The sequence below is a fragment of the Myodes glareolus genome, chromosome 11 (assembly GCF_982192425.1).
Source record: "Myodes glareolus chromosome 11, mMyoGla1.1, whole genome shotgun sequence".
Taxonomy (NCBI): Eukaryota; Metazoa; Chordata; class Mammalia; order Rodentia; family Cricetidae; genus Myodes; species Myodes glareolus.
In genome coordinates this window covers 2375046-2388722 of record NC_142036.1, presented here as the reverse complement: position 1 = coordinate 2388722, position 13677 = coordinate 2375046, and the positions used below count along the sequence as shown (strand labels likewise).

Below are 13677 nucleotides of genomic sequence, written 5' to 3'. Positions count from 1 at the left end.
CACACACACACATAAACATATATTCTCAACATTTATGCTTATGGAACATATTCGGTTTTCTTGATGATCCTTGTTGGGTAGTTATTGTTCCAACTGTCCATAGTCAAACATCTAGGCTCCCTTGAATTCTTTGAAGATGAGTGTTTTTCTACAAATACAAGAACACTTCTGCCTATATGTTGCTTTCATTGGTTAATGAATAAAGAAACTGCCTTGGCCTGATAGGGGCAGAACTTAGGTAGGTGGGGAAGATGGAACTGATTTCTGGGAGGAAGAAAGCAGAGTGAGAGAGGCCATGAATCTTCTGCCTAAGATGGACATTGGTTAGAATCTTGCTGGTAAACCACAGTCATGTGGCCATACACAGATTAATAGAAAAGGGTTAAATTAAAATGTAAAAACTAACCAATAAGAAACTAAAGCTAAGAGCTAAGCAGTGTTTTAATGAATACAATTTTTGTGTGGTTATTTCGGGTGTAAGCTAGCCAGGAGGCAGGGATGAACGTGCCCCCCTCTCCTTGTAACACTTATTGTATGAAATGAAGCAAGAAATATTTATTAAACAATCATCATTTCTACCTTTTTTATCCAAACGCAAAATTAATTTTTAGTTTTCTTATTAATTATTGTGTGGTTTTGGTTTCTAAGCCTTTTAGAAATTTCATTTTCTTTTCTGCTGGTCAAGAATACTGTGCCCAGTTTTGGTCTAATTATGAGAAGTTAGGATTCTAGCAAGGAAAACATTCACACCAGGAACCAAGATAAAGCTAGGTCCTTTCATATTAAGACTAGATTAGATATTATAACTTTATTTTAAAGTATCAAAATGTGTTACAACTGATATTTCAGCATCAAGATTCTATGTAAAAAAGTTGAAAAGATCTCCCATTAGATCTGTCCCACTGTCTCAGTGGGTGATCACACCCCTCTATGTCCTAACTTCCTTGCTCATGTTCTCCCTCCTTCTGCTCCTCATTAGGACCTTGGGAGCTCAGTCCAGTGCTCCAATGTGGGTCTCTGTCTCTATCTCCATCCATCACCAGATGAAAGTTCTATGGTAATATGCAAGATATTCATCAGCGTGGCTGTAGGAGAAGGCCAGTTCAGGCACCCTTTCCTCTGCTGCTCAAGGAACAAGTTGGGGACATCTCCTTGAACATCTGGGAACCCCTCTAGAGTCAAGTCTTGGCAACCCTAAAATGGCTCCCTTAATTAAGATATATACTTCCCTGCTCCCACATCCACCCCTACTTCATCCCAACCATCCCATTCCCTCAAGCTCTCCCCATCCTCCCCTTCTCCTTTCTCTACCCACATCTCCCCTTATCCCCACCTCACCCACACCCCTGTGCTCCCAACCCCTGTCCGGCAATTTTGTCAACTTCCAATATCCAGGAGGACAACTATATGTTTTTCTTTAGGTTCATCTTCTTATTTAGCTTCTCTAGGATCACAAATTATAGGCTCAATTTATGGCTAGGATCCACTTATGCGTGAGTACATACCATATTCCTCTTTTGGAGTTTGGGAGATCACCAAGGCCAGTTGGAATGGGACTGATGGAGCATGTGATCAAGCCAGACTCTCTGAATGTGGCTGATGGTGGAGGCTGACTGAGAAGCCAAGGACAGTGGCACTGGGCTTTGATTCTACTGCATGGACGGGCTTTGTGGGAGCCTTGTCTGTTTGGATGCTCACCTTCCTGGACCTGGGGGGAATGGGGAAGACCTTGGACTTCCCGTAGGGTAGGGAACCCTGACTGCTCTTTGGCCTGGAGAATTAGGGGGAGGAGGAGTGGGGGGAGGGGAGGGGAGGGAAGTGGGAAGAGAGGAGGAGGTGGAAATTTTTAATAAATAAAAAAAAGTTGAAAAGATGAAACTGACATCTGATTTCTACTATTTCTCTCTGGATCATGTTAATTCATGCTTGATTTCTAAATGCTTAAGCAACAACTGAGTATGCTTCATTAACACTTAATCAGAAAGTAACATTAATGGCACATTTATTGTGGGAGAGAAATGTCTATAATCATTACTTATGCAAGCAATATATATACACCTGCAGCTTGTTCTTTTCATTGATCCTTTGAGTAAAGAAAACCAATTATAATCCAAATCAATAGAGAATGGCAGGAACTGAGTCTATCTTCACGTATTGCTAATTTTGTTGCAGTAAGGTATATGAAGAAGCCTAAACTTACAGAAGTTCAAATTAGAAACTGACAACTAAGTTTTGAAAGACTTGTATTTTGAACAACTTCATTATTTCCTAAAATTTCCTTTTTATGATGCCCTGAGGTATTACCTGTTTTATTTTGCAGAATGGAGAATCTAAAGAGAAAAATATGTTCTTCGTTGTGCTTTTCATAACTAGCAGTATTGCTCAGTCTCCTGAATACAGCATGTCACTCTAGCTAAAGGACTTTTGAGAAGGGACTGGATTCGGAGGCCTCTGATTTTATCAATGGATCAATCTCTAAATGTGGATCTAAATGGAGGAAGGGAAGCACTGGAGACATGCCCTGGAAAGACATATCCTGTCCTGCTTCTGATCGACCTGCTTCTGATCTACTTTTTGCCTACTCCGAACTCCCTGCTTTCTGGCTGCCGTGAATTAAACTGTCTCTTCCATCACATGATGCTTCCACTCCATGCAGCTTTGATTCACAAGCAACAAAACAAACAAACCAAGGACTAAGACCTTGAAAACCATGAGCCAAAAGAAACCTTTCAACTCTGTAAACTGTTTCACTTAACTATTATGTCACTGCCCTGAAAAGAGCCATTACTTATCTCATTCCCTTTTCCCCAGAACCCACAAAACAATCCAATTCTTATAATTGTTGTTTGATTATGTGAGAATAATGCTGTTTTCCTCTAAATTTTCACAGTTCTTTGCAGAACCTACATCTCCAGGCTAATTTGTACCACTTAACTTTATTACTTATACTGGACTTCACCAGTGCTTTTATTAGAGTCTATGCTGTGCAAATATTTGTATTCTACTTAAAGATTTTTACAGCTGTCAAATATTGTTTCATCCATAAATATTAAGAAGTTCCTATGTCCTGAATATATGGTTGTAAATGAAGCAATCAATTTCTGTGCTTTCACAGAACTTAAATTCTAGTAGGCTAGGCAACAATTAAGCTGACAGACCTATAATGTGGTTGTACATATTCAAAGCAATGTAATGAAATAAAATATTTTGGATTATAACTATATGTAATATCTGTATTACACTTTCACTTGAAGATTATACTGAGATATTAGGAAGATCATTGATATTACTATCTTTTGTTGTCTCTGGAAAGAGTAATGATGTCTGCATCTGGCTCATTTCACTTGTTATGTTTTCCAGGCACATATCTGGTTTGGAAAATTACAAAAGCTTGTATTTTCTTTTTAAAAAGTGAATAACATTCTGTTGTAATTGTGTGTGTATATGTCTGTATTTATACACTATACACATATCATTTTCCTTATTACCCATAATTTTATCTTTAAAAAAATAACACAAATTCAGAAACAGAGAATGAAACAATGCTTGCCTTGAGTTGGCAAGTCAGGCAGAGAAGAGATTGATGGGAGCTGCTACTGAAAGGAAGCTAAACAGTATGTCTGTAGGATGGACAGCACCAGGGTGGTAACGACATGTGCTGACTTGAGATTTGGATGTCTCAAGGGTTTTGTTTCATGGGAAGATTTTAGTGTTTTTTGTGGTGCAATGATAAATATGTTAATTTGTCTCACTATAGAAATCACATTATTATCTCTATGTATCTCACAATGTTGTATTGTAGACATGAATTGTAGAATATATAATTTGTATTTTTACGTAAATAGCAATTGTGCTACTTAGATCCCCTGAATGACTTCAAGACACAATGTCAACATCCCTCTACTTCTATCACAAGTGTCTTTAAAATAATTCAAGGTTTCACCTATACCTGAAAATATAATTTGATAATAATATATAATAACCAAAGAATAGGAAGGGTTTATTATATTCCAGGCACCTGGCTAAGTACTTTGCATAAAATATTAAATTTTATTTCATTGAGTTTCAGTTAATAAAAAGACAAATGTAGCTGAACATGTAAGAGGGGGTGAGGAAGCAAGTCGAATAATCCCCAGATAACTCCAAAAGATTACAGTTATTATTCTTGGTTGTAAGGGGAAATCTCACAGAACAGGAACGAGAAGTTCAACCTCAAGTTGTTTAATGCAGGAACAAGAGAAAGAGAGCTGGGCAAGCTGGCAATTTTCTCTGGGTACCCAAAAGGTCACTCCCTAACCTGGTCCAGTCTCTTAAAGGTTATTGGCTGACAGAGGTTCCTCATCATACAAATGCCATGAACTAAACATTATAACGTTTGTGTTATGGATAGAATCCCCAAAGCTGTTAGATGTGTTACTCATGTTTATAAATGTATCAAGAAAGTCAGGATTGGGCTCAGGTCTCATCTCTTAAGTATGAGAGAATAACATTTACATCAGATTTTAAGTGGAAAGTAGTGAATTTCAGGGTACAAATCATGAACTGTCCAAGTGTGGTCACTGGGGAAGTATTAAATTTCAGGATACAAGTCATGGATTGTCCAAGTGGTCAGTGGTCTTAATTAGTTAGAGAGAAGTCCAATTTCTCAAAACCAGAGTTCTTGTGTCTTTTTGTTTTTTTTTGGGCTGTTATGAAAGACCACAACCGAGAAGCAATTGAACACAACATTGTATCTTGATACAAACAACATCTGTGAGAAAGATGAGATAACTTCTCTGCCAGAGTATTTTGACAGGACACTCAGTGAAATATCTGCCGGATGTTCCTGGAAAGACCAGAGGAAAGGCATTTCAAATATTATGGACTCAAAAAAGTATTTGTGGTTGGTGGATACCGGGGCTTTAGTCATTAAGGCTTTCTAGTCCTCAATGCTTACCTGTTTTACGACTTTCTGTCTCCTGTGTATGTTAAAAGTAAAATTATTAATGTTTGCTGTACCTTTCTGGTCATCTCTTTATTCATCCAACCAGTATTGATTGAGAATGCCATTTATGCCAAGTACTGGTTAGAGGGTTGGTATGTTAGTCTTGTTACCTAGTGCTCTCTATCATTGTATGCTCTACTATAGTTAATATAATCAAAGGCTGAGTAAATTTCTAAGGAAATTTGTTTAGTTCTACAGGTTTAAGGATGAGATACTGCATCTGGCATTGACCCTGAAATCTGAGCTCTGAAGTGAAATGGGATACTGCATGGCAATGGATGGAAGCCTGTGTGTGCACACATGTGTATATGCACATGTGTCCTGCAGTGCACACATGTGTATATGCACATGTGTCCTGCAGTCAATCTCTCTTCTCCTTTTTATGAATCTGTTCAGTGATGGAGGCTACAGCCTGATGGCCTTATTCAGTTATGACCACTCCCTAGGGCCCCAGTTCTGAACACCATACGTGGGTTAAGCATTCATACCTTCTTAATTTCTCATAATAGGGATGAAACTTCAATGTTCATTTTGGAGGGAGCAAGATACATTTAAGTTGGTATGAATAAAAATTAAGGAGTTAATTTGTGCTTTAAAAGTGTTTTCAGATATCCCTTTTTCTTTCCTATAGTTAATACATATTGTTAGTTTGTGGTACTAAGAACGGAACCTAAGGCCTTACACGTGCCAGGCAAATCACATTATTATCTCTATGTATCTCACAATGTTGTATTGTAGACATGAATTGTAGAATATATAATTTGTATTTTTACATAAATAGTAATTGTGCTACTTAGATCTTCTGAATGACTGAACTGTTTTCTTGCCTCAGTAAGTACGTATGATGATGGAAAACTCTGTGTAACATTGTAGATTGTTGGTTTATAAACCAAAACAAGGGCAAATACCCACAGGAGCTTTTGCAGCCAACAGCCATTCTAAGGCAGAGAGAGGAGAGAGAGAGAGAGAGAGAGAGAGAGAGAGAGAGAGAGAGAGAGAGAGAGGAGAAGGGGAGTTTTTGGTGAGTACAAATATATAATATATATGTTAAGTTGAAAGATGAGATACATACATTGTGGAAGAAAGGGGAAAAAGATGAAAATCTGACCTGGTAATAAGGGAATGGAAGGAAAAAATTATTATCTGATATTTATTATAAAGGTATTATTTGTAAAGTCAAGAATTAATCAGAGTCTTCAAGCTTTTTCTATGCGTTCTCTTTCTCTTTTTTTTGTTATGATACAGTGAAGTGAACAGCAAGGCAACTGAAGAGCTGTAAGAGGTGGGCAGGGAATCTACTGAAATTGAGAAGCTTTTTAAGATTTCAAAGAATGAATTTTAGTTCTAGGGAATTAGTGACTCTCCATAGAATAGCGTAACAAGATAAGCATCTGAGGCCATGAAACACAACTGAAAAGAGGGTAGTTTTCAATAGTAAATTTACACACTGGACACAGATTTATCTGATTTACTCTGAATCTTCAATTAAAGACTTTATTGAAAGTATTTGGCATGACATTTATTGCTTTATAAAATTCACTGCTGAGGTCAACATCAACAAAATAATTATATGATTTTGTGTCAGGTCAAAAAATGTGGAAATATCCTTTTCACTAATGAAACTTTACTTCCTCATTTTGACAAGGTACTTTTTAAAAACTACTGTCAGTCTAGGGTGCTGACACGTTCTTACTAGGCAAATTTGTATGGTTTTCTGATCTCTGATTCATTCAGTGTAATTATTTCCAGAACTGCTTAAAAGTTAAGTTGTGAGGGAACCACTTCCATGTGACTGAAATTCTGTGGTTGGCAGTGAGGTGATCAAAGATGAGTCTAGCGTCTTTTCCAAGACCTCCCCCCACTTCCAGATCATGTTTTCATTAAGATGGCAATGACAGAACATTCTTTATCTATTTAGCCATGTTTTGTGTCCGTTATCCTGAGCATGAGCATAGCTGTTGTACATGAACACTCCAGTAGGGGAGAAAGAGAGGATGCCAGAAGCTTAGTATCCCTGAATCATGTTCTAGGTCACAACATCATTCTCGGTCTTCAAAGAGCATGCTCCATCACTCTGCAACTGCCTAATTCCCAGAAGTTAAAGTGGAGTGTTGTCTAGGATTTGTTCATCTGCACCTCAACTCTCTATGCTGCATTGTTCATTCCATTTTTTTATTTAATACCCCATAGTCTTCATCTGTAAGATAAGATCCTAAATAAGGAGTAACTTGCTAGAAATGTGGTTATAACCCCCCCCCCCACCTCTAGGTGAATCAGAATATGTGAATATGTGATTTTTTTAGTTTTTTCTTTTTCTTCTTTTTTTTGAGATTTTTTTTTAACAAGAAGCGTAGTTTCTATTGGAATCTTCCACATCCACACATGGTCTTGTATCCCCTCTCTGTGAAAACTTTTACCACAAAGCACCTTTGGTTCTGTGTGTTTCCTTTATCTTCTAAGAAAAGACTTTCATATGATTAGTATATTCCAATTAATTTTATACCACCCTGAAATATACCCAGAATTCTAGTTTCATTTCCATCTAGAGTGTACATGTAGGGGCCATTGTCTCTCAGCATTCTTTCCTTTCTACCCTTATTTAGCAGCCTGCCTCTTTTCCTTTTTCTACCCAGGGTGTTAACACTTTTCTGGGCAACAGCTCATGATTAGGGGAAACCAACCAAATAGTTCATCACATTACTTCTGACCACAGTGACTACTTTCCACAAAGAGATGAGCTTGTGACCACTTGGACAGAATGAGAAATGACCAGATTGGTCTGGGATTTCCGGGAAAGAAGATGCTTACTTTTATTTTTGAGGGTTTTGAGATGATAGGTTGTTGGGTTCTGGAGTTCCTCTTGCACTCATTTCCACCTTTAGACCCAGGCAGAAGTGACCTGCTGCTCAGTCGTTTCCTCTGGTCATTTTGCTTCTCATTGTTGAAGAACCTCCATGGTCATGGGAACAGGATAAGATGTGCCCTTCCAGGCCTCTGTAGTGAACAAAGGAAACTTTTAATGACTGTTGTGCTCTAAGCTCAGACCTGCAGACTATGGAAGACCCCCTCATTATCAGGATATAACTGCGATGAAAGAGAATCAGTCCGCACCCACTATTCATCGTAAATAATAATAAATCAGTTAAAAATTGCCTGTTAGCCATGCCCTACCCACACACACTGAGTTGCTTTCTTCTTTGTCCTTCCTTTCCTTTCCACAAATGTCAATACCTAACCATTATGGTATCTTTATTTATTTATTTATTTATTTATTTATTTATTTATTTATTTATTTATTTTGTGTGTTTTTTCAAGACAGGGTTTCTCTGTAGCTTTGGGACCTGTCCTGGAACTAGCTCTAGTAGATAAGGCTAGTCTCAAACTCACAGATATCCATCTGCCTCTGCCTCCTAAGTGCTGGGATTAAAGATGTGCACCACCACTGCCTAGCCAGTATTTTCTTTATCACTTTATTTATCCATCCCTCCATCCACATTATCCACTCACCAACCCCATGGCACCTACAGAGGACTGCTTCCGTGATCTCTATAGATACCAAAGTCTGAATGTGTTGCTCATCTTTTGTATACCATTCCAAAATATTTGTAGACAACCTGGAGCTATGCTGCTTCATACTTTAAATCATCTCAAAGTTATTTATAATACCTTGAAGAAAGTTAGTGATAGTAGTTATATTATTTAGTGGATGATAGTAAGAAATAAAAAAAACTTCATATGTCCAGTTAAAATGAAATTAAAATGTGTGCTATCTTTGCCTGTTGAATCCACAACTGAGGAATCCATGGTCAAGAAAGGCTATCTGTGTGCTGATAAATGTTTAATGCCTCTATAAAGGAAAGGCTTTTGAAAAGTTCTTTCCTTTTAATCTTCCTCTTGACATTTTGTTCTTTTTGTTTTCTAAAATTCTTAGTTCTCTGAATGAACTGTTTTTCCTTTCTTTTTCTCATCTACTTTTTTTGTATTTGCTATAAGATTTTTATCTTCCTATTTCAGAAATCACTTGAACTTCTAGAAGTTGGCCATTTATTCATGAATGATTTTAAGAATATTTGTCTTTAGGACTAACTTAGTGCTTTTCTTGAAAGTGTTTAGTAAGTTGTTTTGATTTGCTTGTCTGTTGGCTTTGTGAGAACCTTACACAACACCGAGAGAGGAAGTAGAGAGGATCAAAGTCTGTGTACATTTTCAAGTAAAGCCTGGTATTTAATTATAGGGAAATTTTCCAACAGCTATGAGTCAGACCTGCTAAACATTTCACTAATGCGAATCTTTTTTTTCTTTTTTTTTTTTGAGACAGGGTTTCTCTGTAGCTTTGGAGCCTGTCCTGGAACTTGCTCTTGAACACCAGTCTGGGCTCAAACTCACAGAAATCTGCCTGCCTCTGCGTCCCGAGTGCAGGCATTAAAGGTGTGCGCCACCACCGCCCAGCCTAGTCATTCAATCTTAACAAGAGTCTTTCAAGGCAGGTAGATTTGATATTTTTGATATTTGTTTTTCCATTTTGCAGAAGAGTCTTGTGAAGCTTGGAGAGAGAGAGAGAGAGAGAGAGAGAGAGAGAGAGAGAGAGAGAGAGAGAGAGAGAGAAAGAGAAAGAGAAAGAAAGAGAGAATTTTATACTAGCTAGAACCAGACCCAGAGTTCTATCATGAACCCATCTCCTTCAACATGAATAAGCCAGAAAGATATATCCATCATGTTTGGCTTTAATAATAAACATTTATTGAAAACTCTACTTCCCCAATTTTTTCATCCAATTTTCTTCAAATAAAGTGGGAACTGAAAAAGCCTTACCTTCCTACGTCTATTCAGTAACTGGGGCCTCTAGGATCTTGCATTGCCTCTTTAATAAACTGCTCATAAGAAAACTTTCCTCAAAATTTAGCAATAATACTTTTATTTTTGTGGGGGTACACTAAATAAAAGTATTCATTAGTATAAAGAGCAAGAAGACAACTCAGCAAGTGGCACAGATAAAATTTTGTTACATGACCTATATTGGTCTATATTGGGTTCCACAGCAGCCTTGAGAAGAGGAGAGTCAGAGATTACATCATCATGGTAATTCTTACAGAAGAGAAACCTATGACCTGAGAATAAGGCACTCTCCTCGGAAAAAGGCAAAGCCAACTGTGACTTCAAAGGTTAGTCATTCCATAGGCATTCCAAAGGTTTTGACCTCTGACTAGATAAGATAGTTTTGATCACTTGTTTCCCTTTAATTTGTGAAAGAAAAATGTAACTGAATTCTTTAGTGGGTTATGATTGGAAATGTCAGGGTGTTTTGCACAATAACAGATTTGGGGGTGCCTGTGCAGGTCTTTGACATATGCATTGTAGAGGAAGTTGTTAGATTGATTGTGCTTTACCAAATGCAGTCTATGCTCATTGCCAACTTTAGATCTGGCTTTCTTCTTCCAAAGAGTTATACAGAACTTTTTATGGATATCTTGGGAATTCTGGAAATTAAGATACTAGGAGTAGAATCTTGACTCCTTGGCTAGATGTACCTTGGACAAACTTACTTTGTTCAAGTGTAGTGGAAGGTGTGAGAAGTACTACTTTGTAGGATACGATGAGGATTAAATAAAAATATCCATGTCAAGTAGATAAAGGAATTGTTTGAGTGAAATTTGGTAGTATTGAGTACAAGTTGTACCGCTGAGGTTGCACTGCCTATGAAATATGAGGTATTAAGAACTTTGCCATGAGTCACATTGGATAATGGTGAATATATTGACTATTGAAATCAATGTAGAGTAAGCCTTTATTAAATATTAACCTTACAATGGAAAAGAATACAAAGAGAAAGTAACCTGAACCCCATTCATATGTCCTTATTACATAATTTTGATCTGTATCATCTTTCTAACTTATTCTTTTTCTGTAGTCATAAAGGCTGCCATAATAATTCTCACGTTTTTTTTTTTTTAAACCAGATTTCTATCTTTCCTTAGTGAGGTAAGGTCTTGGCTGAAGGGCATTTGTGATTAACAGTAGAAACTGCACAGCCACTTCGTAACTCTCATACATCAGCTGACTTTCAGGGGGAGATGGTAGAGAGTTCTAGCTTCTGAAAATCAAAGTTAACAGCTTAAACTCAAGTAAATCCTCAAAATAGTAAAGCCAGAATAGAATCTAAGAACTGCCTTCTGTGTTGGGAGTTTCCTTAGGATCTGTATGATAACTGATTGAAGTGTTGCTTGGGCTAAAATTTTCCATTAAATGTCCTCCCGGCTTACTAGAATAACAAACTTACTCAAAGTGGTGGTAGAGATTGAGCTTTATGAGAAAGTCTGTATATCAATTCATCTGATGTCTGTTAAGACTTAATAGACAAAATCCCTTACAACCCATTGCCCTATATAATCTATTTCTCAGAATGTTCAAAAATTTTTCTGCTCTTATTCCAAGAAGATAGTCTTGTTATTTGCTATAGAGACAAAAGGAAATAGCCATCTTTTCCATAAAATACACTTAATTAAGATCATATCCTTAATGACATTAAATGACTGTGAAAGACAAAGATTCATTCATTTATTAAAAAAATTATCATCAGTAAATAGTTGTATTTAATAGAATGGGTTATGGAACTTAGACATGTTTCAAATTTTGCCTATTCTCTTGTTTAATTATGAGATAGATTAAGTCCCAGTTTCTATATCTGTAGCTTGTGGCTAGTAACAAATAGTACCTAACTCACAGGGTTGTTGTAACCACATGTTGGGGTGGCATGTGTCATGGTCCAGCCTTGAGAGGTTTGTACATTCCAGGGTAGTGGTGTGTCAAATAGAAATGTTAGGCCCAATAAGCTGAGTTACAGAAGAAACAGGCATAGTACTGGGAGGGCAATCCAGTGACTACTGAATGTACCCTTGTTTATTTCTTATGATCTTTAAATACCCTAATCCACAAGAGGGGAAGAAAGAAAAATACTTTTTTAATTGTGATACAAGGAACAATCAAAGTGATTATCATCTTAATTCTCAAATCTCCAAGTAACCACACCCTAGGTCAAGACATTCTGTTAGTAGCCATACCTTAAGTCAAATCTATTAATAGCCTAAGGAGCAAGACTAAACCTGAACTCTCTGACCTTTAGTCAAGGTGGAACAGACCTACTTTTGTGGGCCTTCTTAATATCCAAAACATCAAGTAACCATACCCTAGGACAAGATATCTTTGTTAGTAGCCACACCGTAAGTCAAATCTCATGTCAATAACCTTGAAGGAGCAAGATTAGGCCCGAACTCTCTGACCTCTAGTCAAGGTGAAATGAATCCACTTCTCCGGGCTCCTACACAGGACCATGTTGAAGATGCCTGGCACATAGGTGTTAATGTTAATATATTATTGATTGCCTCCTGTGTGACAGGCTGTGTCTTAAGGATGGAAAACAGAGCAATAGACAAAGCAGAAAAAGATTATAATCTCATAGGGCCTGCACTCAATCATTCTTGTATGGAAGAAAAGTAACAAGTCATCATGACATTGCATACACTGTGGTTTTGCGTTATGATATAAATTGTTTGGTGGCTGTATGTATTTATGTGTTTAATAATATAATACATAATTTTAAATGACACTCAACATTTTTCAATTTCATTCTTGTAGACAGGGTTTTACGATGTAGTTCTGGCTGGCCTGGAACTTGTTATTCTTCTGCCTCAGCCTCCTGAGTGATGAGATTACAGAGATTATAGATACGTATGAACTATGCCCATTTACCTTCCATATTTCTTTCTTACTTACTTTAGATTTTACATTTATGCATATGTATAACCACATGAGGAAGTCAGAAGACAACTTGTGGGAGTCAGCCCTTTTTTTCCATCAGGAAGGTCAAATGATCTTACTTAGGTCATCAGACTTGGTAGCAGAAGCTATTACCTGTTAAGCCGTCTTACTGGCTATACCATCCATATTTATTTTCCCTTTTATTGAAATTATATTGTTTTCTCACATAATATAGCTGGATTATAATTTTCTTTGTCTCTACTCCTTCCAATTTATCTGTACCTCCCCTCCCATCTCTCTACTCCCTTTCTGTCTCTCAATTAAAAAGAACAGGTTTCTAAGAGATAATGATAAAATATAACAAACTAAACATTAGATAAAATGCAAACTATCACACAGAAGTTGGAGAAGACAACAAAAAAATAAAAAAAAAAAAACAGAGAGAAAAGAGCCTGAGAGGTGTCATAAGAAAGAAAGACCCACTCATTCTCATATTCACAAATCCCATAAAAACACTAAACTGGAAGCCATAATAAATGTACAAAGGACCTGGTGCTGATCCTCACAGGCCCTGTGCATGCTGTTTCTGACTCTATGAGTCCATATGAGCCTTGATCATGTTGACTTAGAGGGCCTTGTTTTCTTAGCATCATTCATCCTCTCTGACATCTAATTTAGGGCTGAGTGTTTCATGATCTCTCATGCTTTATGTAAAGTCTGACTGTGTATTTGTTCCCATGTGCTGCAGGCAGAAGCTTCTTTGGTCATGGCTGGACAAAGCACCAATCTATGAGTATAGCAGAATATAATTAGGAGTCATTTTAACATTTTTTTTTCTAACTGGAGCTTTTTGTAAAGCAAGCAATACTAAGTATATATTACTTCAAATTTTCCTTTAAATTGTAAAAGGTTAGAAACAGACATAGAGATTCAATAAT

The 13677-nt window shown here is 37.0% G+C and overlaps 1 long non-coding RNA gene across 1 annotated transcript in view; it reads right to left on the bottom strand.

Annotated features, from left to right (window-relative positions):
• Positions 1–7764: 7764 nt before the first annotated feature.
• Positions 7765–13677, bottom strand: part of LOC146892535 (uncharacterized) — a 44082-nt gene continuing 38169 nt past the window's right edge. The window contains exon 3 of the long non-coding RNA XR_015004380.2: positions 7765–7978. This is a non-coding gene — a long non-coding RNA (uncharacterized LOC146892535). The remainder of the gene's footprint in view (positions 7979–13677) is intronic.